The 21,891-nt window shown below is 34.1% G+C and overlaps 1 long non-coding RNA gene across 1 annotated transcript in view; it reads left to right on the top strand.

The window, feature by feature from the left end:
• The first annotated feature begins 19,966 nt into the window (after positions 1-19,966).
• Positions 19,967-21,891, top strand: part of LOC141564833 (uncharacterized) — a 65,167-nt gene continuing 63,242 nt past the window's right edge. The window contains exon 1 of the long non-coding RNA XR_012488750.1: positions 19,967-20,264. This is a non-coding gene — a long non-coding RNA (uncharacterized LOC141564833). The remainder of the gene's footprint in view (positions 20,265-21,891) is intronic.

The raw sequence follows: 21,891 nt of genomic DNA on the forward strand, positions 1-21,891 counted from the left end.
AAACTGCTTCCCCTAGTAAAGCTACTTGAATACCAGATACTATAGGAGTTTGTGGTACCTCTCTACCCATAGTCCAAAGACATTGCTTACCAATTCTACTGCCATGTAGGGAGATATCCTGTGGCCAGTCCATTAATAACATATATATTGAGAAGCTATATTGTCAAGGGATGAGTGAATTTTCTCAGAAACATAATAATTTTTTTTGCCAGCATCCTTTGAAAAAAAATCCATTCAAAAAACTACTATGGTATATAAATTCTGTTATCTGATGTTCTATTAACTGAAACTTTCTGTTAAACAAATCCTTTATATGTATAATCTTAAGGTTTCCTAAGCAAAATTTCAAGATTTAGGGATATAATTTGTTTGTTTGTTTGTTTGTTTGTTTGTTTTTCAATGCCTCTCCAGGTTGCCCTTTTTAATTGTCACAATTTTCTCAGATAGTGAGGTTATATAATTTCATCCAACCTTTGAAGTATCTCTTTGTCCTCAATCTAGAACTGCTCTCCCAGGATGCAATTCAGGATTCAGACCTCTCCCATATTTTTAGTGTTATCAAAACATTCCTATTTCATTTATCATTAATTCAATGTTTCACATTTGCAATCTTAGCAGAATTGCTTTTATTCCTTTATGCAGTGGAATTCAGGAAGATAATGGAAGTTATTTAGGGGAAATGGGAATTTTCATTATCTTAAATTCTATAACTTATCAGCTGCCTAAAAAACATAAATATAGGTCTTAGTTATCAAATAAAATAACAGCTTCTCTGTCTCACCTGACCATGCAAGACAGAAGTACAGGATAGCCATTGTTTTGCTTTATTTTAGGAAGGGCATTGAAATGCTAGCAAACATCTAAGGGGGATCACTGAGATGATGAAAATTCTGGAGAATAAGTCGATTGAGAATCACTTGAAGAAACAGGGTATGTTTGACCCAGAGGAAAAAAACAAACAAACAAAAATTAAAAGGGATATATAACAGCTGTCTTCAAATATTTGAAGGGTTGTTCAAAAAGTAATGATTCAACTTGTTCTATTGAATCTCAACTGGCAGAATTAGGGGAAATGACCAACTAATACCTTGAAGCAAAAATAAAAACAAAACTTTCCAATAATTAAAGGCATTCAAAAGTAGAATGGGATGCTTTGAAGATCAGTGAACTCCCCTGAAGATTCAGGACATTCTAAGATCCCATGATTCTTTTTGAATAACAGATGAACAATTGATTTTCTGGATCATATGAGCACTCATCTTGCATCATATTCTCATTTTGAAAATTGGTCATCCATGCATGGTTATTGTGACATGCTGCATTAGCTCTATTAATGGACATGGAAATCAGAAACATCAGATCTAGGTAAATTGCAGAAACCAAAACAAAACCAAGTTACCTGATTTTTGAAATATTTCTCTTATATGGTCTTCACATACAACTTTTGATATGCATATCCACAAGTATACTTAGAAACTCAAATGGACCTGTGATCTCATCATTGCACTAGGTTTTTATGTCAATAAGGCAGATTCATTGCTCAACATTGAAATTAGTCTAAAATGTTCATCTTTCCATTCATAAAGGGTATATTATATTTTTTTCTATTATATATAATTTCTCATTTTCCAAATCTTTATCTTTGAGGAATTGATTGGTGATATTTGGAAAATTAGAAAGGAATGGAAAGATTTTAAAACAAGTGCTTTTAGAAATCAATTTCAAGTGCTAATTGATACTAAAAAGAGCCAAGATGGTGGACATTTTAGACTAACTTCAATATTACAAAAATGTAAACCAGTGAGATAAATGGAAATGAAGTATCAGAGCCAGACGTGGTGGCACATGCCCACAGTTGCTGGTAGTGGGTGGTTGAGGGTTGTGGACTATGATTTCTGAGCTATAATAAGACTAAATGTGTTTGGGTATCAACATTCTGTCCAATACCAATATACTGAAACTTGAGACCAATATGCTACCAGATTGCCTACAGAGAGATTAGCCAGCCCAGACAGAAAAATAGAATCAGTCTTGCATGAAAGATGGTAGTAGCATTGGTCACATGAGTGACACTTTACTTCCAGTCTGGGTAATATGAGATTCAGGCTTAAAAAAAAGAAAAGCGTCAGTTTAGCATGGATCTAATTAGACTTAGATACAGTATTGCATAATATTATACTGATACATCCTGATACAAAGAGTAATAAAATATTATGTGAATTGAATAATAGTTAAATGAATACTGAGCAGATGGAGAAAATTTTTTTAAAATTCAAAATGTTGTTTGTGAGAAAATTGTGTAGCTGGGAGAAGAATCCATCAGCTCTCTACAGGGTTCAGCTATAGGCCAGGTTATTCAGGGTTGTCACACTTCATTTGAACAAAAGATGCCTACGAAGCTCAAGTTTCTGTGGCCTAGTTCTCAAACAGAAGCTCACACACTATGTAAGAGTGGCTGACATTTATTCACACTTTATTCATAGTAGTAACTACTGACATCATCATTGTCTTTATTTTTTTTTCCTGTACCTGTGATGTCTTCAATATAGGAAACTGATGTTAAAAAAAAGCAACTTCTCTGCAATTTAGAATCTGAGAATTGTTTAGAATACTAAGATTAAGTGACTTGCTTATTGCATCAGAGGCAAGACCAAAATTCAGGGGCTAACTCCAACACTGGCTCTCTAGACATAACACCACAATGCCTTTCATGCCTGACATTTGCATAGCACTTTCAAGTTTGTAATTTTTAAACTCATCTAATTGATTCCTTTGTCATCCCTAGAAAGGCTACTTTTTATAATTTTACACATGATACATTTATAATGCTGAGTTGCAGATTAAGGGACATCAAAAATCACACACAGTGTCAGAAGTGAGAATGAAGATGATAATGATGGTGATGATGATTTCTAGAATTTATATAGGGATTTAAGCTTTACAAAGCACTTCGTTTTCTCCTCACATTGACCAGGTGAGGAAGATGCTTTTGGCATTCCATTTCTCAAGATTTTTTTTTCTCCCTGAGGCTGGGATTAAGTGACTTGCCCAGGGTCACACAGCCAGGAAGTATTAAGTGCCTGAGAGCAGATTTGAACTCAGGTCCTCCTGAATTCAGGGCTGGTGCTCTATTCACTGTGCCACCTAGCTGCCCCTTGGTATTCCATTTCTAAGATACTAAAACTGAGGCAAAAACAGTTTTAGTAACTTGCCTTGCTTCATCCAGTTGATAAAGGTCTGAGGCTGAATTTGAACTCAGATCTTCCTTACTCCAGGTCCTATGTGCTGGTACCACCTCTGAGCTTTGAATACATGTGCTGCTGCCATCATAGAGCATAGCTTCATGTCAGTAAACTTACTGTGTTATATTTATAGTAGGACATAAAAATAAGAGCTAGTGTTCATTCATATAGGACATTAAGATTTACAAAGCACTTCGCAAAATCTCATTTTATTCTCACAAAACCCTGGTAGGTTGGTATCAATATTACCCTCATTTTACAGATTAACAAACTGAGGCACTGACTTGCCCAGGGTCACATGACTAATAAACATCTGAGGCTGGATTTAAACTCAGGGATCCCTGCCTCTAGGTCTAATGCTATGCCCATAGGATTAAGCAGAGAAAAGTTATGATCTGCAGCTACTACAGAGTATGCCAATCACAAGACCACTAGTCTATGGGTATATTTGCCTACATTATCTCATTTGATTCTTACAATAACTCTCTGGGTTACATAGGTATGATAATCCTTACTCTACAGATACAGAGAATATAGCACAGAAATGATCATACAACTTTTAAGTCTCACAGATTTTAGTTAAAACCAAATATTCTTGACTGTAATTCCAGTATTTTATCTGCTGTCCATTCTGTCAGACTCTTGTATACTATTGATCCAACTCCAAGCATTCTAGTGCCTTTGTTTTCTCAACTATAAAATTGAGCTAGCTTCAAAATTGAGAGGAAGGAAGGAAGGAAGGAAGGAAGGAAGGAAGGAAGGAAGGAAGGAAGGAAGGAAGGAAGGAAGGAAGGAAGGAAGGAAGGAAGGAAAGATAAAAGGAAAAAAAGGAGAAAAATATATGTGGAATAGGATACTAAAATTCTTAATAGAAATATAAAAATTGAGTGTTTTTTAAGATTTCAAAATTTTAAATATACCTAAAATAAATATATGTATGTATGTATATGTATATGTATATATATATATATATATGTGTGTGTGTGTGTGTGTGTGTGTGTGTTTGTATATATATACAAACACACATATATACACAAAAGCAAATTTTGAGGAAATAGTTTGCTTTATTTGCATTTAAAAAAATATTTGCATTCTAAGTTTCCCCCACTATGTTGGATAATTACAGAAAAGATGCACATCTGGAATTATCATTTCAATCCTATAGCTCTGAAGCACTATCCCCATCAAAACAAAATAGCTTCAGTTCTACATGGACTTTAAAAAAATTTTTTAAAAAAGTTTTGCTGACAAAGCATCAGTCATAAAGCTGAGCAAGCTATAGTTGGTCCCATCCACAAAACACACATTCAGTATCTGCAGGATGCAAAGCAATCAATGATAACTATCAGTTTAAAACTTCAAAAGCATATTCAAAATTTTCCTCTTAACTGAGATAACCCATGACAAAAAAATTCAATGAATGTGACAATGCTCACAGCTGGCAAAAGTTGTTATTTTTGTTTTGTTTTTTGTTTTTTTGTTTTTTGTTTTTTCCCCTACTATAAGCAAAAGATGTACTTGAAATTTGCATAAAATATTTAAGCCTAATAATTACAGGGAAAATGTAAATGTATCTGGGCAGTAAATGTATTCTTTTGTCTAAAATATGAGAAAAAAATCAATGGATTTGGAAAGTTATAGCAGATTTTCAGTACCATTAAGCGCCTGCTGAGTCTTGTAAAGGTCTGTTGCCTTGGATCCTGGCTTTTCCCCAAATCTCGGTTCCCTTCTATCTTGGCTGAGATACTCCAGCAAGCTTTGTGAATAAAGTATATTTTAGCATGCCACTAGAATTAAATTACTTTCACTTGTACACATTCTTTTAAACCTATAATATATATTTTTAATTTGTACCCCATCTTTGGTGGATACCAGAAGACATACTAAAGAGAAATAGTCAAGTAAATAGCTCTAGGAAAAATTACAACGTCTACTAGTTCTAGCTGGTAGTCCTAAATAACTATAGATCAATCAATCAATAAATTTGCCTAAAGAGTTTCTACTTATATAGTAAGAATTGGTGACATAAGTCTATCATGATATATTTTTTATATTTTTCCACTTTCTATTTAATCCAGAACGTCTTTCCCTTTTAGTCTTCTTTACATTAATCCTAATATTATGTAACAAGTATTAAGATAAAAACAAATACCACTATATTTGACAAGTAGTTAGATGGCCCAGAATACTGACACTGGAGACAAGAAGACCTAAGTCCAAACCGTGCCTTAAAATATTTATTAGTTGTGTGATCTCCAGAAAGATATTTAATCTCCCTCATCCTCAGCTTCCTCAACTCTAAAATGAGAATCATAATAGCATCTATTTCTTAGGTTGTTATAACATTCAAATGAGGTCGTATTTTTAAATGGCTAAGCAAAGTGCCTGGCATTTAATAAATACTTGTTTCTTCCTTTCTTCTTCTCCACCCACAGTTTGTAAATGAGGAATACAATGGAACAACTAGAAATGGTAGTATAAAATCAAGACATTCTGGATTCAGGTCCTGCCACTAATAGATACCAGTCGTGTGACCCTAGACAATTAATTTAACAAGCCAATATCCCAAAGACACCTTCCAAAAAACTTCTGTCTTTACTATTATTATAAATCATTTCTGCCTCTTGTGGCTAAAGTTGTTGAAAAGATTGTTTATATTAGATGTTTCCACTTCCTCTTCTTTCTGTTTTAACCACCATGAAATGGCTTCCAACCCTATCATTCTGATGAAATTACTTTCTCCAAAATGACCAATTGTCTTTTCTGAATCCCCAGTCTCCTTAACCTCTATTAAGTCTTTGTCACTGTTGATCCTCCTCTTGATACTCTCTTCTCTCTAGGTTTTTGGGACAACATTCTCTCTTGGTCCCTTCCTTCAGACTTCCTTTACTATATCTTTAGGGAATGGCCATTAATGGTAGGTGTCACACACGGTTCTCTCCCAGGTTCTTTACTGATTCCCTATATTACACTTCATTTGGTCATCTCATCAGGTCTCATGAATTTGATTTTCATTTCTATGTTGATTATCAACTAACTTTGCTTTCAGAAAAAAAAAAGTTTTCCTTTTATCTAAGACACAGCTTTTCTTAAGTCCTCAAGACCATCTCTATTTCTAACCCCTTTTACAAATGAAATTTTCCAAAGCCAAAAGGACAATACTTCACATAGAATAAATTCAAGGTAATTATGGGATGGAGTTTACTAGTAGATAATGAATCCAGAAAGCCTTCATGTAGCAGATGGTATATAAGCTAGATCTTAGAGAAAGAAGGGAATTCTATAAGCCATAAGTGAAGAGGAAGTGTAGATCAACCATGAGATATGGCCAGTGAAAAGTAATGTAGATGAGATAACGAGAGTAACTTATGAAAAACAATGTTAAGAAAAGTTTGATTAGATATGGAAAGTATGGATAGGGAAGTAACATGTAATGAGGCTGGAAAAATAGATTGAGGGCAGAATGTGAAGGACTTTACAAAACATAGGAGTTTATATTTTATCCTCGATACAATACCCCTTATAATATATTGGTTGGGAGGCATGACATGATCAGATTTGCACTTAACAAAAATTACTTTAACAGCTGTGTGGGAGATGAATTGGAGTAGGGGAAGATGTAAAAAGGGAGAGCAACTAGAAAAAAACAGAGTTTCTTCATCCAGGCAGTCTCTACATCATTGAAATCACAGATCCATTCCTTATGCATATACATACACATATGTACGTAAGTATGTGTGTATATGTGTGTATCTGTATGTATATATGTATATATACATATATACATATTTATGTATGTATTTATATTTGTGTATACACACATATATATATGGTTATAGTTGTATTATCTATCTCAAAGAGTTGTTGCAGGATAAATACTATATAATATATAACTATTCTGATTACACATACATATTTTATATGCTCAACAAGTCTCTATATATATATACATACTAATATATATGAACACATGTACATATATCATATATATGTATTTGGTAAATGTGATATAAATACTGTGATACTTAATGCATGCTATTCCACTTTCTGGGGATTTTTTATTATTAGTTTGTCATTTTCTCTCTGATTTACTCTCTTAAATGCTCTTATACTTGTTAATTCATTGGTGTTCACCCCATCATACAACAATATATACACACATGTGTATGTGTCTATGTATACTTATATATGTATTTACATTTGATGTAAATATATGTATGTACATACGTGCTGAGCATATTATATATATGCATATATAATAAGAATAATTATATAATGTTAATTGTTACAACAATTATTTGAGGTAGATAATACAACTATAATTAGTCCCATTGAAAGGATGAGGAAACTGGTGCAAGAGTTTCAGTAATCTTCTCAAGGTCTGGAATGGGACTTCTAATCTGATTCTGGTTTTAGCTCATTTCCTACTGAACTTTGCCCAAATGTGATGGTATTTTGCTCATGGTTCCATGCTCCATCCCTGCCATTATCTTTAGGGTTACCATGCCTTTGTCTCATGGTTTCCATATAGCTTTCCAATGCTTGATGACAACTCCATATCTCTGACACATTTTCAACAGAAAACCATCCCAGCAACAGCCTAATCCTTGCTTTCTGTGATCGTCATGCTGCATGGGCTGAGTCTGTACTCTCTGGGAGATGGATAGTCCTTTCTCCTATAACTGTTGAAGACAACTGTGGGGAATCTGGATCCTATGTACCTTCTGTGCATCCTTCTGGACCACCACCTACCTTCTATGCACAACAAAATTTGCCTTGGTACTAGAATTCTTACTTTTGGCTCTCCTACCTATATTCACTGATTATAATTAGGAAGAGATATATTTCAGCTTTAGAATATATTACAATTCTGTTACTGTTTTTAAAGGCCATTTAAGTGTTACTTGCCTCATTAGTTTTCAATCAGTACATATTGGTGTGCTCACTAATCAAACTGATTGATTACATTAATCTGGATGGTATCTGGAGTCAAGTGGAAGGCGGGAAAAATCTTTTGATCAGAATTCCAGGGCTATATGCTCTCTTCCCATCTTGATTTCTATCTCCATCTGTTCTCTCTTAGGGAAAAATTAATGATTTTCCTTCCCTTCATGTTGTTACTGGTATATGCTGAGCCAAGAAGGCACACTCCCTCCACTTTGGGCCAAAGACGTAAACAGGGCCAATGTAGTTAATAATAGAAGTGAGAGGATGTGTTGTCTCCAATGCCAAAGAATGATTATTGATAACCATTATTTTATATGAAAAGAGAAGAAGTCATGATCTCTAAGACAGTTAATTGAATAATGTTGTACCACAAGTTAAATGGCAATGGGGGCAAATGAATAAGTATTTTGAAAGGTCAGATTTGCTGATTACCTTTTAGGTTACCTCTTCTCTCTAAGAGGTGCTTTATCGATATGATATTAGCCTTTTTTAAATGACTTCCATTCTAATCAAGCACACGCCTGATATTCCTCATTGAATGATTCATTATTCAAACTGAAGTGGCCTCTTCACTCCAAGAAGTTTAAGATGAAAAATTATGCCTTGTCTCAGATCTTAACTCTCTGTAAACACACCTTTAGTCTTTTTGGATGCCTCAGGTATATTATCTTTCATGTGTTTCTCAAAGGTCAGAAAAGACATTTCTTTTTATTAATAGATCCCTAGCTAATATCTCACACTTGATTTATTTAATATTTAAACTCTTTGATTCTTTCTTTTTTCTGTCTTTCTCTTAATGGCTAATAAAAAAAAGCTGATACTTTTGTAACAAGTAATGTGATATTTAATGAATGCTAAACTTTTAACTTTCTGTGTGTTGTTTGGCTTGTGTTTTTGTTACTGTTTGTTAACTTGTCATTTCCTCCCTGATTTAGTCTTTTAAAAGCCATACACTTATTAAGGCATTATATAGTGTACACACTGTCATGCAACAAATTATCCTCGAAAAAAGACACATATAGATATGCCTTCTTCCAGTTCGGGCTAATAAACAAATCAATTGTAACTGCTTCCATGGAAAGCACGATCTTTTTGCTTCTCTGAGTCCACTTAAAAATTCCCTTAATTCTGAGTTACAGGCTGCCTACCTAGCTCAAAATACTCTTTCTTGACTATGACTTTCTACTCTTTTCTTACCATACTTAATCCCATCCTCCTGTATTTCTTCCACTCTAAATGTCTTTCCATTTTTTTGTTTTGTTTTTTTGTTTTGATTTTGTTTGCTTTTTTTGGTATTTGGTTTTTATTGTTTTTATTGTTCACAAATAGCCTTTATCTCTTCCTAAACCCTGAGTAGTCAATTCAATAGAGTACTGAACTTGGAATGAAGAACTGAGTTCAAATCCAGCCTCAGATACTTACTAGTTATATGATCCTTGACAAGTCACTTAACCTGTGCCTCAGTTTCCTCATGGGAAAAAATAGAGATAATAATAGCAAGAGCTTCTCAAGGATATTGTGGAAATCAAATAAGAAAAAAATATATATATGCATATATATATATATATAAACCTTAAAGTCCTATTTAAATGTTGCTATTATTATAAATTATATTTAATTTTTATATAATTGTATATCAACCCCAATTCCCTGACAAAAATAGAGTGTTTCTATTTAATCTCTATATCCCCAGGAGTTGGCATAATTACTGTGGACTGAATTTAAGTTAGCCCATTATAACAGATTTAACATTTAAACTATAATAAGCACTAATGGGTTGTAAAATTCAATCAAAAGCATCAATCAGGCCTTAAAGGCACATGACACAAAGTAAAAAGTCATCTCCATAGTCATCAAGTCAGGAACTCAGTAAAACAAGCCACAGGTAGTTAGCACCCAGGAAAAATTACCAATGACATTACCAGCCTAGATTAAGCCTATTATGTTTCAAGTCACTTATGTCATATAAAGTGCTGAACTAGGCTGAGAAAAGGGAAAGGGATAAGACAAGAGATTTTGGCAGTGGGTATAACACTAGCAAGAACAATATAATGCTTCTGCTTTCAGTGGTGTAGAGCCAATAACTGCTTTTCAGTGAAGGCCAAGCTCCTGGTATGTTCCATCCATTGAGGAGAGGTCCTCAAAAGTTTGTAGGTGAAATCCTACTGCTAAAAGAAACTTAAAACAATTCTAACAACAATCCTAGTGCAAGAAATCAACATAAAAATCAATAAAACAATAGAAATTATCTTTTTAAAATAGTGAAGACATTTCATCAGAACCCATTCATATAGATTAAAAACAAAAATATTTATGATGGTCAAAATCTAGACCAGGAAAATGGAGTGCACTGAATAAATGATAATACCTTCAATATTATCAGTAGTTTCAAATGAATGACAATATAATCAAGAATTATCATTTTTAATAAGATACAACAAAAATGTAGCCCCTTTTCATCATATTCTCTCCCTTCCACCTTTGTTTACTTTTAATTTTTTGGTTAAATTTTCGATGATAATTCAAGAAATGTATCAGAGTGACTAATAGTCTATTCTGGCTTATTTTCTCCTTTTCTACTTTGCTTTAAGTTGTTCTGATTCTGTCTTTGGTCATTGGCTGATCTCTTATAGATTCCTGCCTTAGAGCAGGATCTCCTTGTGTGAAGTGTCTCACTTCTTCCTTAAGGTAAGAAATTCAAAAGTAAATTTCTTTCAAACACATTGAACATAGACAATGTACAATTTTTCATAGTTACTAAGATGTTCTTAGCATCAGGCTTATGCAGATATCCTCAAAATATGTACAGCAATAATATGCAAATTAACTTCTCTGAAACAAGACACTGGCCACAGTCATTTTTTTTTCTTTAAAAGGCAACCTTACACCCAATATTCAGTTATTTGTGTTTCTCCCAAGCACTGAAGGCTGTATTCCTCATACAGATATCATTTTTCTTTCCCTTTCAATAAATAAAATATGTTCAAACAAGAAAATATCACCATCTCACACTTAGGGTAGATCTTATAAAGTTAAATGCTGAATCAACTGTGTATACTCTTTGACCAAGCAATATGACTACTATTTCCAAAGAGATTGTAAAAATAGGGAAAAAGACCTACATGTGCAAAAATATTTATAGCAACCATTTTCTCTGTGGCAAAATATTGGCAATTGAAAGGATGTTCATCGTTGGGAATGGCTAAACAAGCTGTGGAATGTGAATTTAGTGCAATAAGAAATGATGAACAGGCAGATTTCAGAAAAATCTGAAAAGACATATGAATTGATGCAAAGTGAAATGAGCAGAACCAGGAAAGCATTGAGCATATTATCAGCAATATTATCTGATGATCAATTCAGATAGGATCAGCTCTTTTTAGCAACACAATGATCTAAGAAAAATACATAGAACTCACAAAGCAAAATGCTATTTATAGCCAAATAAAGAACTGATGGACTCTGAATGCAGATCCAAAAATGTTATTTCACCTACCTTATTTTTTGTCATACTCTTTTTCTCTTTTTGATTTGCTTCTTCTTTCACACTGTGGCTAATATGGGAATAAATTTTATATGATAACACATGTTTGAACTATATCAAACTATATCTTTGGAAGAGGGAATGGGAAGGAGAGAGAAAAATTTGGAATTCAAAATCTCATTAAAATGAATGAAAAAATTCTTGAAATGTAACTGGGGGGAAAATACTATTTTTAAAAATTAAATTAAAAGTTTAAAAAGTTACATGTTCAACTAAATCTGTTTCCCTATAATTCCTAGGATTGTATCTATTTAGTTTTGACCTCTAGAGGAACAAGATAATTGCACATTTCACAGGAAAGTCTTTAAAATACCTGAAGCAATTCTGATAGCTATAAGCTTTCTCTTCTCCAAGATATGTAGCTGAAATTTCCTCTCATTATATTACGGTACTCTGACTCTATGTTACACTAATCAGGTTCAGCCACATGTAATCTAGCTCATCAATATTTACATTTAAATTGGCCCATGAAGAAAATGGAATTCCTCCATCTCAACCCCTCAAGTTCATGTCCCATGATTCTAATCTACTTATCTCTTCATATTTGTATTATTTCAAAGACATCCTAAGTAACTATCATGCCTCTAGTCTTTGTACAAGCTGGCTTCAGATTCCCTCCCCTCAAAAAAAAATCTATGTGGAAGCTTATTTCTACCTGACCTTGAAGCATGGATAAGAGATAGAAAGGAAAACATTTCAAACACAAGAAAGAATCTGAACAAAACTCCAAAAACATGATGAAGGATGTTGAAAAGCAGGACAAGGAATTTAGATGGAAAATGGAATAGGAAATAGGGAGGAATCCAAGGTGTTTGAGTTGTATCTATAATTTGGCCTATTAGAAAAGGATCTCAATTTGCAGAGGACCAGTATTCAAAATATTGATCCCCTGAAGAGAACTTCTGCAGGTTATTTTCAAAAAAAATCACACACAAAAAAAATTGTAGGAGAGATTCCTGTTCAGATACATCTTACATCCTGGGATTCCATGATGTTTTTATGAGTTTGAAGATATACCTAAGACCCAACCTCAGTTTTCTCATCTGTAAAAGGAGGAATTTGGACTTAATTATCCTAAAAGGAAAGGGACCTGTGAAAACAGTTTGTTGAATTCATGAGTTGTGGGCATGAAGTAAAGAAGGAAACCAGGTAAAGGGAGGTCATTCCAATAATCCATATGGAAGGACCTGAATTTGGGTGATAGCAAAATAAATGAAGAGCCATTCTAAAAGCAAAACTGAATGTCTAATTAGATAGAAGGATTGTGGATGAGCTAATGTTTTCAGCTTAGAAAAGAGTCTCAAAATACTTCCAAAGGAAAACCTGTCAAATGAAAGATGGACTGGAATTATTTGGGGATTTGGGGAATTTCTTTCAAGTCAAACATCTATTAATCACCTTCTTCATGCAAAAGTGTGCTAGGAATACTAAAACAAAAGAATAAGACCTGCTCTCCCAAACTGACTTTTTTTTTTAGGAGAGGGAAAAAAACTTATATATGCACAAGTATATGCAAAGTATAAAGTTATATAAAGTGATTTTTAAAAGGAAGGCATTTCTAACAATGAAGAAGATCAAAAGAGGTTTTATAATAGTATGATTAATATAACAATATATAAATATAATCAATATAGGCTAATATTAACGGAATATGTTAATAGCATATTTCATAACATAGAATTATAATATTCACTATTACATATTTAATAAACTATTATAGTTTAAAATAACATAATATATTGAATATATTTACATATAACTACATTAGAATATATTATAATTATATAAAATATAATATATTATAGTTTATAATAATTAATGCACAATAATATATAATATAGAATTAAGATATATAATTATGTAGTACATTAATATATTATATGTAATATATAATTACATGCATAATCAATATATCAGCAACATAATATAATAATAGCTGGAATATATAGATATATACAACACTTATTATGTGCTAATCACTCTATTAATATTATTTCATTTGATCCTTACAATAGCCCTGCAAAAAAGGTGCTATCATTAGTCCCGTTTTATAAATTAGTTAACTGAAACAAACAGACCAGCATCATATAACTATCAGGTATATAACACCAGATTTGAATTCAGATCTTCCTGAATGAGGTCCAGTGTTCTATCCACTGTGATACTTACCTGTCCCTTATGTAGGAAATGGCAGCCAAATTGTGCTTTAAAGGAAATGAGCTAGGAAGATACCATAAACAAATTAGAAGAACAGTGGATAATTTACCTATCAGATCTTTGGAGAAGGGGGGACTTTATGACCAAAGAAGAACTAGAGAACATTATGAAACGCAAAATGGACAATTTGGATTGCATTAAATTAAAAAGGTTTTGCACAAACAAAACAAACAAGAGCATTATTTAAAAGAAAGTACAAAGCTGGGAAAAATATTTACAGCCACTGTTTCTGATAAAGGTCTCATTTCTAAAATATATCAAGAACTGTGTCAAATTTGTAAGAGGATATGAACAGTTTTCAGATAATGAAATTAAAACCATTTATAGTTACATGAAAAAATGCTCTAAATCACTATTGATTAGAGAAATGCAAATTAAAACAACTCTGAGGTACCACCTCACACCTTTTCAGATTGGCTAAGATGACAGAAAAGGATAAAGATGAATGTTGGAGGGGATGTGGGAAAACTGCATTATTGGTGGAGTTGTGAAAAGATCCAACCATTCTGGAGAGCAATCTGGAATTACACCCAAAGGGCTACCAAAAATGTCCATTCAGCAGTGCCATTACTGGGTTTGTAATCCCAAGGAAATCATAGGATAGGGAAAAGGGCTCACATGTGCAAAAATGTTTGTAGCAGCTTTTTTTTTTTGGTAGCAAAGAATTGGAAAAGAAGTGGACATTCATCAATTGGGAAAAAGATGTACAAGTTATGGTTCATGAAGATAATGGAATATTATTGTTCTATAAAAATTATGAACAAGCTGATTTCAAAAATACCTGTAAAAGATTTACATGAACTAATACTGAGCAAAACAAGCAGAACCTAAATATATTGTAAAAAGTAACAGCAAGAATATGCAATGATCAACTATGAAAGACTTTGTTCTTCTCATTGATTCAAAGAAATCCCAATAGACTCATGGGGAGAAATGCCATCTGCAACCAGAAAAAGAACTAAGGAGACTGAATGTAAATCAATGCATGCTATGTTCATTTCTTTTTTCTGTTTTTCTGTTTTTTATCTCTTTCATGGTTTTTCTCTTTTATTCTAACGTTTCTCTGCCAACATAATTTGTAAAATAATGTGTATTAAAAACAAACTTTTAAAAAAATTTTAAAAGAAGAAAACAAAAGACTATGAGATGAAGTTGAAAAATGAGATGTATTCCAGACATGGGAGATCAGCTCTGCAAAAGTCTAGTAGCACAGCTAGCCTTACCTCAAGAGGACAGGAAAGATGGGAAACATACTGGAGGATATAAAGTTTCAGGATGAGGTAGTGTGGTACAGTAGAGAGAGACTGGATATGAAATTACTGTCTGTGGCTACAAATCCTACTACTGCCAGTATCTATGTTGTATAACTGTGGACAAGTTACTCAACCATTTTTGCCTCAATTATAAGCTGCCATGGAAACCATTACTATATGACATTTGCCTTTGTATCCCCATTGCACAGACCAATGGCTGTAGAAGCAATTAACAGAGCAATTTGTATTTTCTGACTCCAAATGTAGGTGTCAACCATCACAGAGTCTCCAAAACAATTGAAGATTAGCCCCATGAACTTACTGAATTTTAAGCTGGAAAAGATTAAGCATCATTTGGTACAGCTTTCTTGCTTTACACATAAGACACTTGAAGTACAGAAATGTAATGATCACAAAAGACAAGGGTAGCTGGGACACAATTTGAATTTAGGTCTTTGATTCCACAGTCAATGCTTTTTCTAGTATGTCACACATTTGAACTTATACCAGTTTATCACACAAAATACAACACTCAGTTCCACACTATCTTGAATTAGTCTAAGTATGGAAAAAATTCCTGCCCAAAGTATTTATGAGCTTCATTTTTTTTTCCCTCCATGGTGCTTAGCACAGTATAAAGCTCTCTGTATATGCTGATTAATATCTGTTGATTGGCTATGTTCCATGCACACAGATTTCCTTTCCCTTCTTGGCTAGGAATTTCATAAATGCATGCCACTGATCAAAAAAGAGACCAGCTGAAAAAGTAGATCAAGGAGAATTGGTCACTACACCTGCCGCAACTCAAAGAGTGTGCCTTACTGATGACATCGCCAGCTATCCTGCTACAGTTTATTTTGCATTTGAATGTGGGCCCTTCATTTCTCACTTAGTAGGTCATTTTCCCCTTCATTTTCCTATACATAGCTTTTGACAAATTTAATCAATTCTATTTTATATCCTATTGGTTGGTGATTGTTGTCCTATTTTTTTCAGTGGTGTCCTGTTCTTCATGATCCCATTTGAAGTTTTCTTGGTAAAGATGTTGAAGTGATTCCAGGTCATTTTAAAGATGAGGAAACTGAGGCAAATAGGATTAATTGACTTTCCTAGGGTCACAAAGCTCATAAGTGTCTGAGATCATATTTAAATTCAGGAAGATGAGTCTTTCTGACTTCAGGTCTGGTACTATATTGACTATACCATTGATCTGCCCTTAAAAATGCCCCATATACTTGGTTCATGCGATAAAGTACTCTCTTGGCCAAATCATATAATTCTAAAAGAAGGACAGCCTTAACATCATTTTTTTTTCATTTAGAGCATAATCTTTGTGTTTTTTAGTCAGTCTGATGTTACCAGTGGACCTTTTCTTAGAATAATATTTTTATTGTAATAAATGTCATACCTCTCAAGGATTTATAGCAAAGGGCTATGTATATAACAACATATTCCCCAACTTTTGAACATCTTACATGTGCTGTCTGCCTCCAACTCTATCACCTGCCCCCCTCTGCAGCCATATTGAAAGAGCATTTCCTACAACAAGGATTTCCTGGATAGTGACATCATAGATGTGATTTCCAAGACAATTACGGCCTCCATTTGTTAGGAGCCCGGACCGTTCACAGGAAACCTCAACAGTGACTGCCTCTTCCAGCTTCCCTGACCCGAAGGGGCTTCAGACGTCTCCCGCCCTCCTCGTGGAGACGGGAGGAGGGAATCACCAGACAGAGAGCCGAGGTGGATAAAACACAGTGATGTTTATTGATGTTATAAGTCAGCAGTGTCTCCCTCTTTTATAGCCCATTTGTCTTTTTTGCATATTTCCCCTTTTGAGTTTGGACTCCTCCTTGATTCCTCCCCGAAGGTGGAGCCAGCCCTTACTGTGCCTCCCCTGCACCCACCCAGATCCTACCTCATCAGTTGCCATGGTGACAGATCTGTCGGGCGGGTCCTGACACTAAGGTGTCTCAACTATCCCCCAGGAGGTTCAGGTCCAGAGCCTCTTACATCCATTGAGATTGTTAATCCACTAGTGCAAGTGCAGCATGAAAGTTTAAAAAAAAAAAAAAAAAAAAAAAAAAAAAAAAAAAAAAAAAAAAAACTTGCTACTGATAAGCAATATAAAGACATAACGAATTATATAGTCTGAATTTTGAAGGACCAAGGAGTACTTTCCTTCTGATAGGATATAATTTAGTAAATAGCATCATATATGTTCCCACCCAGGCCTATAACTTTTTTAAGGATAAGAACAGTCAAAAGTTTGGAGAAGGAGTGGATGAGCTTAAGGAGAACAAGAAATGAAGATGTTTTGCTGGTAATTTCCCCACTTTTGATATAGCTAGAGCCCCTTATCTCAGCTTTTTCTACTCTCTAAATTTTGTGAGCAGTTGATGTTGGGAAATTTGGTACTGAGAGGGAATTTAAAGGCCTGAGAGATTGACTTTTTGAATTCACCTGGTTTAATGGAATCCATGGCTTGTTTGAAGGTTCTAATGCCATCAGGTCTGTTATTAATGCTAAACAGCTGACTTTGAACCTATGATACAATAAAATATATGGTCCCATATCCTAAGAATGACCAAACTGGGATGAGTTGGATGATTGCACAATCAGTGATTGCCATGACAATGGTCCTCTATCCATTTGATACAATAAAGCAGCAAAAGTTGATGCCATTGGGTGCCAAAGGGTTGATATCCTGTACACTGGGATGACTAAATGCTAAAGGAAGATTGCTAAAATGAAAATGGCAAAGCTTTCATTACTGGTAACTGGTCTAATGTCCTCAGAGTCATGGATAAATTTCTTGTGTTTGTCTTACATCATGAATCAAACGTGATCTAAATACATTATAACTGAAAATGCAAGAAAATACTTATAAATTAGGTGACACAGAAGTGTAAAACAGCTGATGGACCACACAAGTTCCACAACACTCCAGAGTTCAGTATGATTCAGATTAAAATGTAATTAGAAACTATATAACCAAATAAAAAATACAACAAAATTGAGATAGTTAATATGTAATTTTTAAAGGAAATATGTGTCCACAGAACTCCATAAGTATTGTTTAGTGTTTCTCATTTCTATTAGAAGGTATCTAAGTGTCACAACAGATAAAGTCCCAGGCCTAGAGTCAGGAAGTTGTGAGTTCAAATCCAGCCTTACATACTTACTAGATAAGCCATTTAACCCCATTTGCCTCAGTTTCCTTGGCCAAGAGAAACATAGTCACAAAGAGTTGGACATGACTGAAACAACTGAATGACATTTTTATTAGAGTTTGATGCCACTGATAAAGAATATTTAATCACATTTAACATTTTGGACCATTGACCTTAAAGAAATTCCTATTGTCTTTTCATCCAGTATAGATCATGTCTTTGGAGGAGTCAAGAAAATCTCTTAGAAAAATTATGGAACTTATATAGGAAGTCTTATATAAAATAAGGACAACTAGATGACACAATGGATAAAGCTCTGGGCTTGGAGTCAGGAAAACCTGAGTTCAAATATGGCTTTAGATGCTTAGTGTCTATGTAATCCTCTATTTACAAGGCAAGTCACTTTACATTATTTGCCTCAATTTATTAAATTGCAAAATGGGAAAATTAAAGGTCCCACCTCCTTGGGTTGTTATAAGGATCAAGTGAGATAATAATTATAAAGTACTTAGTACTGTGGCACATCGTAAATGCTATATAAATATCAGCTACAATTATTATTAGGATTACTATTACTATGTATTTCAGATGACATGAACTTGGATCATTTTGTAGGAACATAGACTTATGTTTAAGAATTTCTTTTTAAATACCATGCCTCTCATTTGTAATTAAGCATGTGTGTGTGTGTGTGTGTGTGTGTGTGTGTGTGTGTGTGTGTGTATGTTGTTTTATACAGCTGGATATTTTACAGTTAAGATCTATGTTGGGTATTTACTGTAAAATAATTTTTAAAATGTTCTAAGAGTCTTAATGTAATAACTAGATTATAAAAAAAAAAGAAAAGTATGATTTTTCTCATAAAAGTTTACATACCCTATATATCTATCCATAAATGTCTTCAGGGTATATAAACCCAAGGTTATGAATTTGTAATACTGAGATGCAATAACTCTAAGTTTATTATAAGGAATTAATGAGATTAAACAATTCATTAAGAATTGTTAAAATGTCAAAAAAGAATTGGTGATGATCACATAAAGGAAACTAAGGATTATGTCATATATGTCATAGAAATAGCAGTAATTTAGAAGCCAAAAAATAGAGATTTCATTTTCCCTCTGCATTTTATCCTTTTTATGCCTCAGTTTTAATCATTCATTCACTCATTCAACAACTTGAGGAGGTGACCACTATGTGCAACTTGAAGATGATCCAAATTAGATAACATATGTAAAACACTTTGCAAAACTATTAATACTGAGTGTGATAGGTGAAGACTTCTCATTTGTTCAACCTCTAAAAGTTTACCAGAAATTATCTGACTTATGAGAAATGAGAACTCTAAGTTGCCTGCCCTTGAATGCTATTGTGAGACTTTGCCACATCAGCAGGAGTTAGGCCAAATAAGGTTAGGTTACAAATATTTTTATGATTTTGAGTTGGTTAATTTCTGTTTCCCCATTTTAGATTGTGAGCCTGCCTCCCAATCACTGGGATTGGAGGTCAGTGGTGGAAGAGGATTTCCCATTTAGGGATATAAAATTTGGTGCTTTTTTCTGTGATTTGCCTCTATTTGTCTGACTGCTTGTTAGGAGGGAGATGTCTTTTCTTTCAAGATAATAATAAAATTGCTTTCTGCTTTCACCTTGAGGAATCTCTGATTATTTGAGCCCATGGTCTTTGTCTCACACAGATAAGTTGAGTGCTTGTCTGGGATCTTGAAGCCTACCTGGGAGAGGAGCTCTGTTTCCAAGACTGGGGATAGGTGTATCCCGCCAACCTTTGGCAGTCTCGGACCCAGAGGGTGAGTGCTGAACGACCAGAGAAGAGACTCTGGTGAAGGAGAAACAATCCTGGAAACCACTCTGATTGTACACCCAGCTGGGTGAGTAGAGCAGTCATGTAATTGTACATATGCCAAGAGGTAAGCGCTAAAAGATCGGGGTTATTTGTGGAGTTTTTGAGACTCAGAGGAGATGGATGACAGCTCCCAACCAAATTATGGGCAACAAACAGTCTAAGTCTGTGCAGTCAGAGAACAAAAGTGAAGTACCAATTGATAGTCCATTAGGGGCCCGACTAATCAATTGGGATCTACCCAAGTATAAGAAAAGGATAAGAAAAAGATGATAAAATATTGTTGCTCTATGTGGGAAGGGTGTTTCCAGGACTAATTGAGTATGTCAGGCTTAAATCTTGTAAAAGCTGGAAATAGATTTCTGTGTGTATCTTGTATGAATGTCTGCTTTGCACTCTGTATTGTATGTTAAAAGTTAGCAAGCTTGTGAGAGATAAGAATTCAGCTTCTGTGTTGAATTCTTATCTCTGGCTTGGAAAAATATCAGGCTGAATTGTTGGAATTCATTCAGAGTAGTAATTCTTTCAGAATGGCTCAAGTTAAGATCTTTAGAAGTTTCATACCATCCTGTTGAACACCCAGTTTTAGGGCTCCAATCCTTGATTCAGAGTCCTAAAATTCCTCTGCATCAAACTTGGTATGAGCTGAGGGAGGTAGCTTTCTTAGCCCCCTTTCAATGAGAGACTGCTCTAGTTTTGGGAAATGTAAGAGAGCAAGGCAATGTAGGAGAATAGATTGGAATTTCAGATAACTTTGGGAATGGGAACCTGCACTTTTAGAAATAATAACTAGGAGGTTTGGTATCTGTCCTGTTTCATGGAAGGAGAGGAGATTTATCCCATGGAGACAATTTTGAGGTTGTAATTCATTTGAAACTGAATTTGGGAGCTAATTCTGGCTCCTTAAGGATTAGGATAGTGCAAGGAAAGAGAATATTTTTCTTTTTCTCTCCCTCTGCCTCTGGCTGACTGCAGTAACCTTTCAGGGAGAGGAAGAGAAGAGTAAAATATATTTAATACAGTGAAGATGGTAAAAGCCAGTGGAAGAGGTGTCAGATCAGAGTGATAAAGAAATGAGATATACAGTTTTATACATAAATAGAAAGTTAAATGAGAGAGTTTGTAATCTTCTGGGAAAACAGAAAAGCAGTACATTTACCACTTTAAAAACTCCTGCAAGCAAGGGGCCTGAAACTTTGTTATCAAACTCATCACTTATCACTTATCAAAACTCATGCCAAGAAGAATCTCAAGGTACAAAGCCATATGAAGCAAAAATTAGCACATAACTCTTTCCTGGCTTACAAAAGAGAAGAGGTTTCTGTGAATTTGAAAAACAACTAAATGATAATTTTGCTTGAATGGAACATCTTAGTAGATTTTAAGGAATCCCCAAAACTAAAGTACTGGTTAATTTTAAATTAACTTTTAAATTGGTATATGTGTCAAAATTGGAAACTTAATTGGTTGTGATAAAATTGGTTTTATTCTACTTGAACTGATAATCAATGGGTTATTTCTGACATTATAGCACCCAGATCTGGTTTGTTATCTAGTACTCTGAATGTTATTAGAATATAAACTCAAAAACTTACAGGAGGTGGAAAATGTGTTAAAGAACCTGTTGTTATTATCAGCTTTACAAACAATAATTG

Source organism: Sminthopsis crassicaudata, chromosome 3 (genome assembly GCF_048593235.1).
Source record: "Sminthopsis crassicaudata isolate SCR6 chromosome 3, ASM4859323v1, whole genome shotgun sequence".
Classification (NCBI taxonomy): Eukaryota; Metazoa; Chordata; class Mammalia; order Dasyuromorphia; family Dasyuridae; genus Sminthopsis; species Sminthopsis crassicaudata.